The sequence below is a fragment of the Miniopterus natalensis genome, chromosome 15 (assembly GCF_054644295.1).
Source record: "Miniopterus natalensis isolate mMinNat1 chromosome 15, mMinNat1.hap1, whole genome shotgun sequence".
In the NCBI taxonomy this organism is placed as follows: Eukaryota; Metazoa; Chordata; class Mammalia; order Chiroptera; family Miniopteridae; genus Miniopterus; species Miniopterus natalensis.
Window position 1 is genome coordinate 1183436 of NC_142095.1, and position 17324 is coordinate 1200759.

The 17324-nt window shown below is 51.6% G+C and overlaps 1 protein-coding gene across 1 annotated transcript in view; it reads left to right on the plus strand.

Moving 5' to 3' along the window:
* The first annotated feature begins 14456 nt into the window (after positions 1–14456).
* CNTN4 (contactin 4) overlaps positions 14457–17324 on the plus strand; it is a 371545-nt gene continuing 368677 nt past the window's right edge. Inside the window, exon 1 of the mRNA XM_087824678.1 lies at positions 14457–14482. The gene's annotated coding sequence lies outside the window, so the exon portion shown is untranslated. The remainder of the gene's footprint in view (positions 14483–17324) is intronic.

The following is a 17324-nucleotide window of genomic DNA, read 5'->3' on the forward strand; positions in this document are numbered from 1 at the left end:
TGGCGCAGTTGGGCAGAGGCTCCCAAGGACGCTGGAGTCATGCAGTCTGAGTTCACAGATCTCCCCAAGGCTGCTATTTCACCCAGGTTTGAAACTCTTTCTGTTTATGTAAGACATTTTGAGCAAGTTTTAATAAGGCATTTAAACATCTCTTCTCTGAAGCACGTCTTTAATAATTGGGAAGAAACCATGGCTGCCTTTTTTAAGCCACACTTTCAGTTCAGAGCTAGATAATGAAGTTAAACAAGGGCCTCCTCTCTTCAAGGTTTCTAGACAGATCTTTTTTAGATGTAAATCAGTGAGAATTCCTTTACATTCTCTAAGTGGAAAGTTTTAGGGGCCTGCGATTCAAAGTCTCTCCTCACAGTTACAATTAACGCAGCTACAGCTGCGGGTTATATTAAACCCCCACAAAGTCCGTTTCTCCTGTGATAGGAAGTGTTCCCGGACACCTTCCGCAGGGCTGAGATACCTTGAACATAAAGTGCTTAAGTAAATAGCCAGGTTTCTTTTGTTTTTGTTTTGATAAAAAACATAAGTTACATGTTTTACATGAATAATAATATTGGGTGGCTTCTAACATCACTGCCAAATTCTCATTTGCATAAATAACTTCCCTAAAATTACCTCTAGTTTTTAATGTATTGAAAAGAGGGGAGCAGCGCAGAGTGCGTGGTTGGAGGTCACCCCTCCACCTCCTCCCCTGATTCTGTCACTAACCAGGGTTGCCCCGTTTGTCTCAGCTTTTCCCCCGTGTGGTGAGGCGTTGGGATGTGTTGTCTCCCTGTTTTCTCTCCCACCTGAAATTCCTAGGCAGGGCCAGAGTCCTCTGTCTCTCACTGGTCAGTTCGCCTACATTCCCCCTTTAATGTAACCCCCTCTGGGCCGTCCTTAGAGAAAGTGTCCAACTCTCTGAGCAGAGCCTCTCACACTTACATTTGCAGGATACCTGCCTGGAGATATTTATTTTTAAAACATTCCTGTTCCACTTCCATCACTGAAATTTAATAGGTATGAGCTAGGGCCCAGGTTTATTCATTTTTAACCATTGCGCCAGGTGATTCTAATTCAGTGGTCACAGGTACAAGAGCCCTAAAGCTGAGAGCTGAGAGAGCATGTGCACGTTCGTGTGTGTGTGTCCATGTGTGGGTGTGAGTGTGTGCATGTGAGTGAGTATGGATGTGGAAAGAATTGGATTGATTTGGGCATATTGCTGAAATCTACCGGACTTTTAATTTCATCAAAATATTGAATGAGGCAGCCGAGAAGAGAGAGGAATCAGAAGATGAGTTTCTGGCCTGGGCAGCGAGATGGACCTGAGGCATTTCACTTCGAGGGCAGCTCAAGGAGCTGAATGCAGGGGAGCGAGTCAGGAGTTTTGGTCAGTTTGCAGGTTCTTGCCCGTGGAAGATCCACATGGGTTTGTTCAAGGGCAAGTGGGCATTTGGGTCCAGCCTCAGGAGGAAAGTTTAGATTGAAAAATTGAGACCTGATGTTTATCTGAATGCAGATGGTCATTGAAGTCCTGAGAAAGGTGGAGTGTCTGAGAAAAGTGAGTAGAAGGGCTCCTTGGAAGCATCACCAAGCACACCTGCCCCTTCGAGGCGCAGCATCCATAGTTCATGTGCGTGGAAATCGCCTGGGCATGTTTGCAGCTTCCGTGGCCTTGAAGAGAGAGATTCACGTTTCCTCAAACTGGACTGGACCCGACATCTGATTTTACCGTTGCCCGTGTGATCTGATACGTGGACCCTTAACCACCTGCGGGGAGACCCTGTTACAGGCTCAGGAAGATGCTGTTTCCATCACACAGGTAGAGAGATGCGCATGGAGGTCTGGATGTAAATAAACGTTTATTCTACAGAATTGGCATTTGAGCCAAACAGTTACTCTTCCACGTCACACTGAGTAGAAATAATGGCTGTCTAGTTTATGAATTACAGCAGTGTTTTCCCCGCTGCGACCCTGAGAACCGAGGGTGGTTCTCTTTGTGCTGTTTGTGTCTGTTATCGCTCCCCATTGCTCTGTTGGCTGCTCCGCACATAATAAGTGCTTAATAGATATTAATTGAACTGAATTATCAGAATAAAGTTCTTGGCAGATGTGGCTCCCCTCCTTTCTTTTTATAACTATCTATAATTGCAAAGTAATCGAGCGTCGCTGAGTTGGAAAGCCCAGAACTGTAAACATGTCAATTTCCCTCAGTCTTTCATTTATTAGATGAGTGAGTGTTGTTAGTCCCTAATCGGTAAGGCAGGGTGATAGCAGAAGCCACCAGGACCTGCGTTTTTGGTGAGGGCGGACTAGGCAGTTCAGGGCACCTCTCCCACTGAGAACCAACGGAACATCTTTTTAAAAACCTGCTTTCAGGCTTCGGAGAGCTGACAGGCAGTGAGGACCTTTAAGGAGGAGGCGGCCCAGGGAGGTGCGCATGGACGGGGGGGGGGGGGGGGGGGGGCAGGGGGCTGCTTTCCTTCCCTCATCTGGAAGAGGCTGGAGACAAGGAAAGTGATAAGCATTTCTAACAGCCCAGTGGCGTGAGGGGAGGCTGGCCTTCTACTGATGGAGGAAGCAGAGGCCGGGACTCTCCAGGTGGGAGATAAAACTGTCCCTTACCACGTGTCCTTCCAGCTGGCAGAATCCCCTCAGAGTGAAGCTCCGGTCACGAGTGGGACGCAGATGTCTAGGCCCAGCCCTGAGACCGTGATGTGATCGATGAGCGTTCAGGGTCTGAGATTCAAGTGACACAGTCTACACGTGAGAAGATTGTGAACAGTTGTCACCAGATGGCATATGGTGGTAGATTAGCAGAATTAGCTGTCATGCCTCTCATTCACACACACACCCCACACATTCACACTCACACCACACACATTCACACTCACACCACACACATTCACACTCACACACCACACATTCACACTCACACCACACACATTCACACTCACACCACACACATTCACACACACACCACGCACACCCATACACCACTCACACACACACTGTTCACACTCACACCACACACATTCACTCACACCACACACATTCACACTCACCACACACTCACACTCACACCACACACATTCACACTCACACACCACACACATTCACACTCACACCACACACATTCACACTCACACCACACACATTCACACTCACACACCACACACATTCACACTCACACCACACACATTCACACTCACACACCACACACATTCACACTCACACCACACACATTCACACTCACACACCACACACATTCACACTCACCACACATTCACACTCACACCGCACACATTCACACTCACACCACACACATTCACACTCACACACCACACATTCACACTCACACCACACACATTCACACTCACACCACACACATTCACACTCACACACCACACATTCACACTCACACCACACACATTCACACTCACCACGCACACCCATACACCACTCACACACACACTGTTCACACTCACACCATTCACACCACACACTCACACACACCATTCACGCACTGTTCGCACATACACACACACACACACACACGCACACGGTCCTCTGCCTACCACTTTCCCATTTCTTCCGTGAAGGAGGGTGCTTATTTCTCCACCACTTTGGACAAGGACTTGCCTTGTCACTTTGCCCAAAGCATGTAGCAGAAGCGATATTTCGGGAGTTCCAAGCAAGGCCCTAAGGAGCCCTGCAGCCTCCCTGCAGGAGTGCGAGGCAGGCAGCCAAGGCCAGCCCCCGAGAGTGGGAGCCCGCAGGAAGAGCGGCCAGCCAGGGCCTCGGTGCAGACCAGACGTGGGAAGGAAGCGTCGGAAACAGTCTCCCTGCTACCGACGTTAGTCACAGCGACCTGCTGGATCCAGAGAGGACTCCGTCCAGCTGGCTGGCACTCAGAGTCTGAGCCAGGCAGGAGGTTGTTTTAAGCCTTCACACGTTGGGATTCTTTAAAAGAGGAATAGGTGACTCGTACAACCCCAAGTGCAGCCAGTATGCTTTCAACAACTAAAGGAGAAATGCAGACATTTTCAGACCAGTAATATGTGAGAGAACTCATTACCAGCAGATCCCCAATATAGGACTTTCTAAATGAATCCAGATATAAGATAAAGCTGCACGAAAGATCAGGAGATACTCAGGGGAAAACGTGGGTGAATGTCAGTGAGACCGACTCCCTGTCAACAGTAGTGACAGTGCCTCGGTAGGTATGGTAGGTAGGAGAGAGATCTGTGGGAACAGGTAATGCTGGGGGAGGGAGGGAGAGGGAGAGGTAAAACACAACACTTGTAGCAGTGGTTGTGGAGGGCGGAGGGATCGGTGGGGTCCATGTGTCCTGAGGTTCATGAATTACTGGGAAAGTTCCAAGACATTAACAAGTGGAGGATGCTCTTGTCTCTCGGGTAACTTCCGGAAGAGACTCAGAGGGGGTGAGAATCAGGCTAATAGGGGGAAATTGGTTGATACAACAGTTAATCCAAGAGAAGGCAAGCAGAGCAAGGAAAGACTACAGAGCAGGCAGAACAAATAGGAAGTGGGTGGATTAAATACAGGGTGCCCCCAAATGTATACACACTGTAACAGCTGATTCTATTACATTTTGAAAGTTAAATGTATCTTAAACACTGCCATTATAATTATTCAAAGTGTGTATACATTTTTTGGGACACCCTATATATAATAAGAAGAATGATACTGGTATATGCCTCCAAGAACATAATGAACAACATGTTTAAATACATGTTTATATTTATCAAGATTAAATACATGTTATATTTTATCAAGAAAATAAGCTAGTGTTTCAGATGTGTTGAGAACAGACTTGTTAGACAGACAGACATGCATGATCGGTGGTGTTTTTGGTTCAGCAGCAAACTCCTTATTACTGGGCCCCCCTTCCTCCCGCCAACCCGCTCCTCAGTGGTGGGGACTCTCAGGAGAGCAATTAGACTCTCAGCTTATCGGGAAGCTTCTACTTTTCCAGAGGTTACTCACCTTTTAGTTCAAACTTATTCTCAAAGCAAGAGCTTTGAGCAAAATGTTTCAAGCCAAGTGCCGTATCTTGAAGATATTTTCTTTAGCGTCTTAATTGTGTTCTTTTTAATGAGAATTTTTTCTACCCAATTCAAAAGACAACCTTATTTCTTCTGCAAAAAGTAGAGTTGGTAACATTAAGGCTAAACTGCCACATACGAGGATGTTGGAACAACAGATTAATCATTTAATAAGCAAAAAAAAAAAAGTTAAAAAGTAAAAATCACCTATAAACTAAAATTAATGCCAGATGAATTAAGGACAGATAGTTTTTAAATAAAAGCATAAATATGGTAGAAAATATGGGTGTGTATATATGTTCCCTTGACATGAAAATAGCGTTTTTTTACTAACAGCTTTATTGAAATATAATTCACATACCATACATTCGGGGGTTTTTGGATATTCACATGGTTGTACAAATATCACCAAAATCAATTTTATAACCTTCTCACCGCCCTGAAAAAAAGTCCTGTATTCTCTAACTATGAGCCTTCTACCCTCCCCTACAACCCCAGCCCTAACCACCCACTAATCTCCTCTCTGTCTCTGTAGAGCCCCCTGTCCTGGACATTTCCTAAGAGTGGAATCACAGAACATGGGTGGTCTCTGTGACCAGTGTCTTTAATTTACCATGTTTTCAGAGCTCATTCATGTTGTATCATAGATCATTACTTTATTCCTTTTCATGGTTAAATACTATTCAATCGCATATCAGTTTGTTTACTTATTAACTGATGGACTTTTGGGTTGTTTCCACTTTTGGGTTATTATAAATAATGCTACTCTGAACATTCACATTCAGATTTAATTTCAGTTATTACCCTTTTCAACCCCAGAAATAATTCCATTTGGTGTTTTTTTCTCTATCTCTTTATTGGTATCTTCTCTTTGATGCCCCGATCTCTTCATGCTTCCTGTCCTTCCTTATTCATGTTCCCATTAGTGCTGTGGACATGGTTACAGGTGCTTATTTCCATAAGATGTTTTATGTGAGCCCTAAGGTGACCACAGAGCAAGCCCTAACCCTATAGTGTATACAATTGAGGTAAGCAGAAGGGAATCACAGCAGAGCACAGCACTCTGCATGTCATCAGATCACAGAGAAAGACAGCAAGAGAGGAACAGAGAAACTACCAAGGCCTGAGAACAATGAACGGGGGCATTAGTAAGCCCTTACCTATCAAAACTACTTTAAATATAAATGGATTAAATTCTCTAATCAAAAGGCATAGAGTGGCTGAATGCATACAAAATAAAACCAACACTTCAGATTAAGAACACACATAGACTCAGAGTGAGGGGATGAAAAGTCATATTCTACACAAATGGAAACCAAGCGAGAACAGAGGGTGTCTATACTCATATCAGAAAAAACAGACTTTAGTCAGAAACTGTAACAATAGCCCAGCCGGGTGTGGCTCAGCGGTTGAGCATCAACCTAGGATCCAGGCGATTGGGGTTCGATTCCCGGTCAGGGCACGTGTCCGGCTTGTGGACTCAATCCCCAGTCGGGGGTGTGCAGGAGGCGGACGATCAATGACTCTCTCATCATTGATGTTTCTATGTCTCTCTCTCCCTCTCCTTTCCTCTCTCTCAGATCAATAAAGATATATTAAAAAAAAACAAAAACCTGTAACAATAACAAGCACGTCATTATATAATGAAAAAGGGTCAATGTGTCAAGAGGACACAGCAGTTATAAGTGTATATGAACCCTCATCAGAGAGACCTGAACAGATTAAGTGAATCCAAAGCAAGAAATAAAAGGGTAATAATGGGGGGGGGGCTAAAGAGCTACTTTTCCAAAGACAAATGGCCTCAACCAAGAGGACAAGGGGTGACGAATGCCAGGGAGGGTGTGGAGAACATGGGACCCGTGTTAGGGTTGGTGGGAATGTAAGTCCTAAGGTGAAACGTAAGAGGGATGCCTTCAGGGATCCAGTAGACAGCACGGCCACTAGTTGGAAACACTCCATTGCATATTTGAAAGTTGATAAGAGAGTGAATCTTAAATGTTCTCTTTATAGCAGCAGATTTTTTAAAATGGTAATTGTGTGAGGTGAGGATGTGTTAATTAACCGTGTGGTAAACATTTTGTAATATGTATGCCCATCAAACCATCACTTGTACACTTTAAACTGACATGATGTTATATGTCAATTATATCTAAACACAGCTGTCAAAAGATAGAAGTATAAGGAAAAAGTATAACATTACACCATGTTATTTTGAGGGTATAATGTTATTTGCATTACATTATATGCAAATATAAAATATACGTGTATTTCTAAAGTTAGAAAGCAAGCAGAAATATTTGCAACAGATGAAAATTTTATTATTTTAAAATACTGAACACCTGGACATCTCTGGGCTGGAAATGAACACTGCAGTCAGTGGACAGAGAGCACAACTGGCGTTTCCTAAAGGGGCATAACAAGCGCATGTGAGAAGTCGGCCTCACTGCTGACAGAGAAAAGAGAAGCTCTTCATGTCCACAAAGTAGAAAAGAGAGAAATAACATTCCTCAGCAAGTGTACAAGGAACCAAGAAAACACACCACTGATGAGAGAGTAAATTAACCCAAAATTTGGCAAAATCAATAAACATCATATTAAACTGCGTAATGTTGCTGTGCTGTGGGCAACGTGCGTAAGCCTGTTGGAATAGTGTGATGCACAGCCAAAGGCCGTGCGTGTGCGTGTGCGCGTGTGTGCGGGTTTTCACCTGCCCTCTTGCTCCAGTTGGTTAGTATGTGTAGTTCCCTCATCAGGACAGTCTTTCCAGCGGCCGGTACTTAGCATCTGAAAGCCTTTATCAGAACCCACACGAGATTCAATTAACTTTATTTAAGACCAATGATAAAAGCTTTGTTAATTGGCCTAATTGAAGGCAGTGATGATTGCTCACTGGTGAAGTGACGCTGCTCAAAACGGGGCCCAACTAGAAATATTGGGTGAATTTTGCTGTTGCAGAAGGAGGCCTGAGAACCTGGCGGCCCTGCAGCCCAGGCTCCGGGGTCGGTGCCCCCTGCGTGACTGCAGTCATTCCTGCACGGAGCACCAGCCTCGGGACTGGCCGCCTGACTGGTGAGAGCGTGAGCTGAGCCTGGCCCGCAGCCCTGTTGCCTCTGCCCCCGTGGCCCTTTCCCGCCAGGGGCTGTTGGGGCCGACTGCTGAGCTCGCACTTCTCGTAACGGCCGAGCCTTCTGGCCGCTGCTGTGCTCCTGCACCGGCAGGGTTTGCCGTGGCTCCTCCTTCGTTAGTTGACCACATTGTTCTGAGGGTGTGGAGAATAAGACATGCAGCCCTCACCTACCTTTAGTTACCGGACACCGTGAACATCTACCAAAAAGAGCCTGATAATTGAGAATGAGCGAACTCATAGAACTTTTCAGCTGGTAGTTCAAGTTCTGGGAAGTTATGCTAAGGACATGGCTAAGGATGTGTGTAGAAGTTAACTCCAATATGTTTATCAAAGTGTGGTCTAACTTGGTGGAAGATACAGAATTTAAATGTTCAACAATTGAAAATTGATTTATCTGTAGTATCTAAAATGGAATATTAAGCAGCTTTTTAAAATTAGGGCATAGAAAACTACTTAGTGATAGGAAAAAAATTTCAGGACGCGTTGTAAGTGAAGAAAATGATATCCAAGCAACACATACTGCATGGAAGCATTTCAGAAAACATGCAGTTATGCTTATGTGAATACAATATCCGTTGTTTAGAAAAACTGAAGAATAGATGGTTTGACGAACTGCAGTTTCTCTGTAGCTCTTTCTTCTCCAAATATCAGGGTTTACGGAAGAGCAGACTATGAACCACATGCTTCCCAAGCCCATCCGATCAGAACATCTCGGGGCGCATTACCTACCTATTGCTATGTAACAAATTACAAGGAAACAGGGGCTTAAACTAATAGACTATGCAGTGTTTTTGCTGGTTTGGAATCTAGGTCTTCTTTGTGGGGGTGCTTCTGGCTGAAAGTCAAGCTGCTGGCAGGTGGTTCGGTCCTCTCAAGACTGTGCTTGGACCGGAGAGCCTGCTTCCCGCTCACTCAGCTGCGGGGCATTCTCAGCATCCACTGCGAACATGCCCACAGATGCAGCCAGCCGGGGTGTCTGCCCTGTGGTCCTTTCCACAGACCGAGTGAGTCCCTCCCCAGCATGGACACTGGCGATCTCAGAGACAGGACCCCAAGATCACAGCCACAGTGTTTTGTGTAACCTCATCTTGGAAGTGACATCCATGACCTCAGTGAAGCAGTCACAGTGGCTGGACAAGTCAGCCAGGAGTTAAAGGAAAGGCATTAGATAAGGGCATGGGTACCAGAGGACACGGCCCATCGGGGCATCTTACAGCCCTTCCCGATATGGGCTGAGACCTCAGTTTCAACAGTGTTCTCGAAGGATTCACATCCAAACCATTTACCCTCACAGTCCCTTTAATAGAGTAAAAATTTGATAGGTAGAATCCGATGGAGTCGTTTCAGCCCATGGACTGCATCCAGCTTTGCACAAATAATTATCAGTCTCGGTTCCCATCCAAGGTGACATTGCTCAGGGGCTCAGACCAGGTTCCTCAGGTCCTAAGAAGACACTGTCCTCACTTTACAGGGCTTCCTCCGTCTTTACCTTTAACCTTGCCTCAGTCGTCGTCGAGATGATCTTACGTTGTGAACAGCATCATGAATTGTAATGCTGAGTAACAGCAGTCACCAAATACACAGAAAACCCCTACGGGAGTGTAACATTTAATATACTTGAGGGAGCTGGCAGGAGACAGTCCTTATAGGACCGAGTACCGCTTTCCTCACACTGGTATGTTCCTGAAATGACTGACTGTGCAGCGTCTGTGCAGCGAGTCACATTCCATTGCAGACCCTAAACACCGGCAGCCAGATGGTTCTCCAGCAAAAGGGGTTTATTCGGGGACAACAGAGAATTGCAATTCAGGGCTTGCCGTCTAATGCAAACCAGACACAAGTCTCCAGACAGAGGAGAGGAAAGGGCGAGGGGGTGGGCAGGGCAGTATTGACTGACTGGTGGTTTTTCCTGCTGGGGTCCTAGGTCGTGCAGGGCCCAAGAGCTCCCCCTTCTGGGTGCCCCGCTTCCTTTTAGATGAGGTTTCTCATCAGTCCTTTCACCGTATGGACCCATGTGGCTTGGCATTTAGGGGATATATTTGGCACAGGCCTCTCCGTTACTCACAGGTTCCGTATTTGCAGATTTGCCAACTTGCTAAAATTCACTTGCGATCCCAGTGTCAACACCCGTGACACTTCTCAGTGGGTCATACGTGGACACAGGCAGAGCGGTGAAGAATTGAGCTTTCCTAGCTGAAGTCTGAAAAGGTGATGCCCAGCCTTGCTGTTTTCTCTCTCACAGTGTAAAGAGCTCCCATGTTTGCAGTCTGTTTGGTGCCACATGTTTCAGATTTTGGACTGTTTATTGGCGATCTTGTCACTTACAGTGGCCCAAAACTCAGTGCTGAGATGCTGTCCAGGGCTCCTCAGGGCAGGAGGACTGCTTTGTGTCTTCCAGGGAAAACGCGTGTGCTTGTTAGGTAAGCCTGGTGCAGGCATGAGTACAGGGCTGTGGCTGAGTTCCGTGTTAATGAACCCACAACATGTATTAAATAAGGTGACTTTAAGCAGAAACACACAAATCAAGGTTCTTTATTGATTAAAGAAAACCTCATCCCAGAGGCCCACAGGAACATGGCTCCTCATTTCTCCCAGTGGCAAAGGTCTCGGGATCCCCTGCCTCGTGTTCACAGGGACTGCGGGACAGGGCTGCTGTGAGCAAGGACAGCCACCTGTAAGCACTTCTGCAAAGGGAAAGCCTCTGGAACTTCTGCATTTTGTATGAAAAGTGTGGAGGGGGTAGGGCTGCCGGGTTCGTTTCCACTTCAGCAGCTTTAATTCGGGGGCATCTCCCAGCCGCTGGCTGGGGGTGTGGGCTGGGGGTCGGCTTCTACTTTACTTTGACTCTGGCTGTCAGCCCTGCCGCAGCCTTCCTGGCCGTTCGCTGTGCTTTGTGCACTAGCTGTCCTTACCCCACCACGCGGCCACAGTTCTTCCCGAGGCCTTATTTTTAAGCTCCAGATCTGTCAGTCCCACGAAGGGAGCTGCGGAGGGCCCCTGCACTGGTCTCATTCAGGTCACTGAGAACAAAGAGGGTGGTGTGTGCGAGTTGGTTCCATGGCCTCCGATCAATGTGGCCCGAAGAAGCGCTTCCCTTGGCCTGCCCTGTGCTTACTCCTCCCTTCCCAGGCGTGTGGGGAGGAGGGACAGAGTGGACAGAGGTGCCCCTTCTGGACTCGGCGGAGCTGCTACATCCTGAGTCTAACCTGATGCATTCCACCCTTGTCCCCAAAAAGTCAAAGCATTTTCAGTGCTGATTTCCTGTAAGAGTTATCAGACCTGTTTAGACTGATTTAATCAGTGTAGGAGGTGACCTCGTGTCCACATAGACGCTCCTGTATCGAAAGACCTGGAGGTAAACTTCACGTATGTGTGATAATTATGGGGGTGCAGGGGGGACTGCAGCTCTCTGCTTACATGCTACCTGAGCCAGATGCACAGGGGGATTCTGCACTGCCTTACGATGGTGACGATTTGCAGATTAATGAGAAGCTGTGGCTCTTTCCTGCACTGATGCCCAGCCCAACGCAGGGTGGGGCACTGAACTCACAGCTGCATCACTAGTGGGTTCCTTTGGAACATCCCCCCAGAGAATCCCAGTGACTGCTTCCCTGAGCAAGACCTGATGCCCAGCCAGGGTCCAATATGCGGGGACACACCTGTGAGGATGGTCCTCCTGGGAGCTTCAGTGAGAGGTGGCAGCTGAGCCAAGTCCCCCTGAGGATGGAAAATGGGACTGGATTATCGGTTGCCTTCAAAATAGCTGATGTTCTTGGGGAATGTTGGGGCGGGGGTGCTGGTCAAGCTTAGGTGCTGGTCCCTGTGGCCCTGTTGGTGGAAAGGAAAATGCCTCCTATTTTAATGTGTAACTGGTGTCCCCTCAATGCCCGGGCTCTGTCCCCCCACACAGGTGCCGGTTTCCCAGCTGCAGGCCTGAGGCTAGGTTCTGGTCCTTTCCAGTTTCTCAGCAGGGAGCATATGGGAGGGGCCAAGGGGAAGCAGACAGACAACACATTTACATCTGAAATTCAGAAACCCTGCTAAGGGACTTGGGCCGACACCTGGGCACTGCTCTCTGTGGGGCCTCTGGGCCAGCTCAGCAGCTGCTTCCTTTTCCCTTTGAAATGTGGCTCTGAGAAGCTGTCGCTCTTTCCACTTTTTACCGGAACAGGCTAAGAGTGCAGGTACACGAGGAATTATCTTCTGGAGATCCTCTGGCCAGCCAGTTGTTACATATTTTTACTGAAAATCATGCATTTTTATTTTTAATTTGACTCTGCAGAAAAATAATCCCAGAAACAATACAAGTCATGGTTCTGGCAGAAAAACAAAAACCTTCAAAGTGAGTGGAGACAATTCATCTTAACTAGTTATTTATCATGAAAAACAACTGTTACCAACACTCCAGTTCTGCGAAGTAAAAAAATTCCGAGAGAGAAACACCACGCACAGGGGAGGGGAAGCTCAGAGATTCTCTCCAGGCTTCACCAGTCAAGAAATCTGGGGGGAAACCAAAAGCTCCTGCCCTAGCATTATTCAAGTAGTAAGAGATTTGACCACCACATCCCTCCCTCCACGTCTGAATTTGCCCACTTCCAGCGTAGGGATTAAGCACACACAGAAAACACCAGTGAACTAACAGGGCAGCTGTTTGTTTGTGGGAGTTGGGTGTTTGCTTGCTTACTAAAGTAATTTAAAAATAGTTTTGCGGTGAACACCTACTAGCCTAAGGGGGGGTGGACTGCAGGGCAGCCCTGCGAGTCGTGGAGAGGGCGAGGCCGAGGCCGAGCGTGGGGCTGCAGGCTCGGCGGGGCAGCCAGCCCGGGCTCCGCCTGTGCGGGGCGCCCGCGGCCCGGGGGCTGGGAGCGCCTGGACCAGCGCCTCCGCCCGCGCCCACCCTCCCTGCGCCCGGCGGGGACGCTGGGCTGGGTGGGGCTCTGGGCCCATCTCTGCCACTACCCTGAGGTTTGGCGCGGGGTGAGGAGAGCCATTTCTGCAGGAGAACAGGTTCACACTGTACAACGACCATGGCACCGTCACTGTACAAAAAGCACATGCGTTTGGACAACAAAGCTTTCCTTAGGCGCACACGGCAAAGTGACCCTGGACTAGCTCGTCCCGACGGTCTCCGCCCCACCCCAGTCCCCTGAACCGCTGCGAGCCTCCCGGTGGGGAAGACCGCCGGTCAGGCCAGTGTCCTCTGCCTGAGGACAGGCAGGCGAAACCCTCCTAAAGCCCCTCTTCCAGCTTCCCAAGTTCACTGTCGTCCCTTCACCCCTCACCCTCTGGCCTCGGCAATTCTCAGCCCCAAAGCAGGCTGTGGTTTCCCTGGCTGGGGCGCCTGAGGTCCCGGATCCCGCATCTCCCCGGGGCCAGAGGTTTGGGGACCCGGGCAAGTCGCGCCTCCTTGGGCCCGGATATGCGTGTTGCAAAGAAGGCGGCATCGCCCTGGCATCTTCCCAGTCGCTGAGCAGCACGTCTGCACCTGGCTGGGAACTGGGTAGATCTTCGGGTGCCTGGGGCTCAGGCTGAGCGGCTTTCCCGGTTCTGCGCTCCCTGCCTGGGGGGTCTCCCCTCGGCAAGACGGCAGGTGGGCCCGCGCCGCTGCTCCTCCGGGCCGCGCACCGAGCATGCTCAGGCCCCCGCGCGCTCCCGGCCTGCCCCCGTGCCCCCTCCTCCGTGCGCCCCCTTTCCTTCCGCGCTGTCCCTCCCCTCCGTGCGCTCCCCTCTCCTGCGCGCGCCCCTTTCCTTACTGTGCGCCCCCTTCCGTTGCCGGTGCTCCTGTCCCCTGCGCGCGCGCTTTTCTTTCGCGCCCCTCTCCACTGCGCGCGCCCCCTCACCAGCGCGCTCCCCTCCGCACCTCTCGGCGCCCCTCCCCTGCGCGCCCCGTCCCCCCGCGCGCCCCTCCCCTGCGCGCCCCGTCCCCCCGCGCGCCCCTCCCCTGCGCGCCCCGTCCCCCCTGCGCGCCCTTCCCCTGCGCTCCCCTCCCCTGCGCGCGCCCCTCCCCTGCGCGCCCCTTCCCTCGCGCGCGCCCCCGTCCCCTGCGCGCGCCCCCGTCGGCTCCGAGGCGCCCTCCCCTGCGCGCGGCCCTCCTCCAGCGCGAGGAGCCGGCAGCTGGAGCCGCGGCGCCGGGTTTTCGGAGCGGCCGAGACCGCGAGGAGGAGCGAGCGCGGCCCCACACGGAGCCCCGGTTCCACCCGGATTGGTGGCAAGTGGGCAGCGCTCGCCTCCCGCCGGCCCGCAGACGGTGCCCGGTGCCCGCGCGGGGCTGTGGCGGCGCCGCGCAGGTGCTGAGGTGAGTGGGGCGCGAGCTGCGGCCGGCGCCGGGTTTGGGGACAGGGCACGGACCTGGGGCAGCCGGTGCCTGCGGGCTCCCAGGGCGCGCGTGTCGCCGGCCGAACCCGAACCCTGGAGGAGGCCGGGCCGCCGTCGCTCCCCGCGGCCGCCCCCGGCTCGTCAGGCTGGAAGTAAGTTTGCTGCCTGGAGGCCGCCTCGCCGCCGGGGCGCGGAGCCCGTCCTGCGCGGGGACCTCGGCTCGCACCCGGCGCCCGCCGGCGGCCCGTCTCGGTTGCGGCCCCGCTGGGCCGGCGCAGCCGGAGCGCGGACGGCGAACTTGGGCTGCGTTGCCGGGGACTTGAGGGCGGAGGAGCCGCGGGGACCGCGGTGCGGGAACGCGCGGCTCTGGGGCGCCCTGCGTGCCAGCCCCCCTCCAGGTCCTGGAACCGCAGCCTGCTCTTCCCAGGGAGCTGGGGCAGGGGGGTGCCGTTCATTTCCAGCCGCTTCAGGCGCATTGGCGGTTGTTTTGGAGGCGGGGGCCCCTGGGCTCGGGCGACCCTGACTCCCGGACGCGCCGGGCTTCCCGCCGACACGCAGCCCCCGGCGCCCTGGGAGCGGAGGGCGCGGGCCCGCGTGCGTGTCTCCTCCGTGCCGCGCGTCTGTGTCCCCTGGTGGTGACAGGTGTGGACGGGAGGGTCGCAGGACGCGGGCGCCGGGTCTCCCAGCCACTTGGGGCGTCCGGTGCCTGAGAACCTCGGCGGCTCAGCGCGGCCCGAGCGCGCAGGGGCCTTAGGGCGACGGGAGCCCGAGGACGCCGCTGGCTGGCGGGGTCCCCGCGTCTGCGGCGCGAAGGCGGCGGAGGGAGTGCAGGGCAAGCGGGTGACGGCCCCGGGGGGGGGGGGGCTGAGTGTAGGGGCCTCAGGGTGGGGGTGGCGGTTCGTTTGCAAGGAGGGGCTTGGGGGGAGCAATGCTCGCGGAACTTTCTCTAGTTTCCTGCTGGACTCCACCTGGAGCAGGGACGTGCTTGTCAGAGGGGCTTCGCTTTGAATTTCATGGGAGGCTCCTGCCTTTTGCAGCGACGGGCGCTGGAGACGTCCGGGCACAATTCCATCGCTGGTGTGTTTGTCCGGGGTTGACGGTCGCGTCCCTTAGGCGGGTAGGAGCCCAGGGCCCCGGGTTTGCACCGGGCAGCTCCCCGCAGCAGCCGCTGCTCTGGGCCGACCGCAAGTTGGCTCTGTCCCGGCCCAGGCGGGACGAAAAGGCCACGTGCCGGCAGCAGACGCTCAGGGGTGATTTTCGTGGCGTTCATGAGAAAATCCACATTCCCCTTAACTTTGCTGCTCGTCTTTTTCTCATTCAAGACTGGCCTGCGTCTCCACCGTGGGCCGTGGGTCTGTCAGGTTCCTGAGGATCAGACACGGGCTCCGCGGCGATATTGCTGCCACCTAGGAGCAGGCTGTGGAGGTCTGTGTCTGTGTGCGGCTTGACGAGCAGGGATCAGGGTGTAAACCGATTGTTTTTCAGCCTGGACCCTGCCAGGTAGGTGCCGAGCTTGGGGAAACAGACCCTTTTAAACGAGGGGCTGAGACTGTCTGAGAAATGACTTGAGAGGCAGGTCAGAGCCACGTGGGACTCTGGACAGAAGCAGACTTGCTTGTTTGCAGCTCCTGTGAGGACTTGCTGTTCCTTTACCTGGGGGAGGGGGGGTCACTTACACACCTGTTTCCACACTGGCTCTGCTCTGGTGGGTCCTCCGCTGGGCCTTTCCCATGACGCTGGGTTGGTAACCACCCGTGTGTTTCACTAGCTCTCTCCCTTTATTCAGAAGCAGGGCTTCCAGTCTGCCCTCTTCCCACTAAATGTTTCAGCCACGATTTTTCTTCTGAAAGATACACGGGACGTCTGTTCCTTCCTTTAGATCTTAAAAACTAAAGGTAACCCAAATAGCCTGAAGAATTAAGCTGCTCAGCAGACCCCCCCACCAACACCCCCCAGTTCTGACTCTTTGCCTTGTTGGATCTGCTGTTATGCTTGAAGACATGGGCCCGTTATACCTTAGTCTCAGTCTCTCTTTTTATCTGAAGCATTTAATTTTTGTGACAACAGGCTTTTACGTGATTTAAATTGAGTTAAGCAGTTCCCTATGGGAGGCAGGGAGAAGCTGTACACAGACGCGGGAGGTTCGCAGGTCTTATTTCCCAGGGCACAATTTGCGTCTGGTGAAGGGGCCCAATTTATTACCTAGGTATACTGGTCTTCATATTTTTTTGATCTTATAGTATCAGAAGAAAATTTGGCCATACATCACAAAAGATTGTTTATAAATTATACACACATCCTGTTATATCAACAGACTACTTGTAAAACACAGGAAGAAACTGAAGGGTAAATACAGAAGACATTATGAAATGGCAGTTCCAGTACTGACCTGTGTCCGGGAGATACATTTGTGCAGCCCCTGGAGTGTCCCCCCCCACCTTGGACATCGCTGGCGGTGTGGGACTTTCTATCTTCCTCTCTGTACCCCTGGCTCTGCCGTCCCACCCATCACCCCTGGTTCTGTGTCACCTGCAGCACGGCCAGGAGCCTGAGCCCTGTAACCAGTGGGCTCGGATGTGGGTGGGATGAGGCTGAGAGAGGAGTGTGGTCCAGGAGTCACCCCAGCTGTCCCAGATGGGATGTACAGATGTAAAAAATGTGGCTTTAATTGGCCTGAGAGTAAGACCCCAGGAGTAGATGAGTGAGGGAGGGAGGGACACCTTCCATTATGTGTGGGGGGACAGAGGGCGTTTGCCTTGGAGCAGCTTCACCTGGACCCGGATGTGGCCCCACCACTCACCACAGTCACCATGTTGGACAGC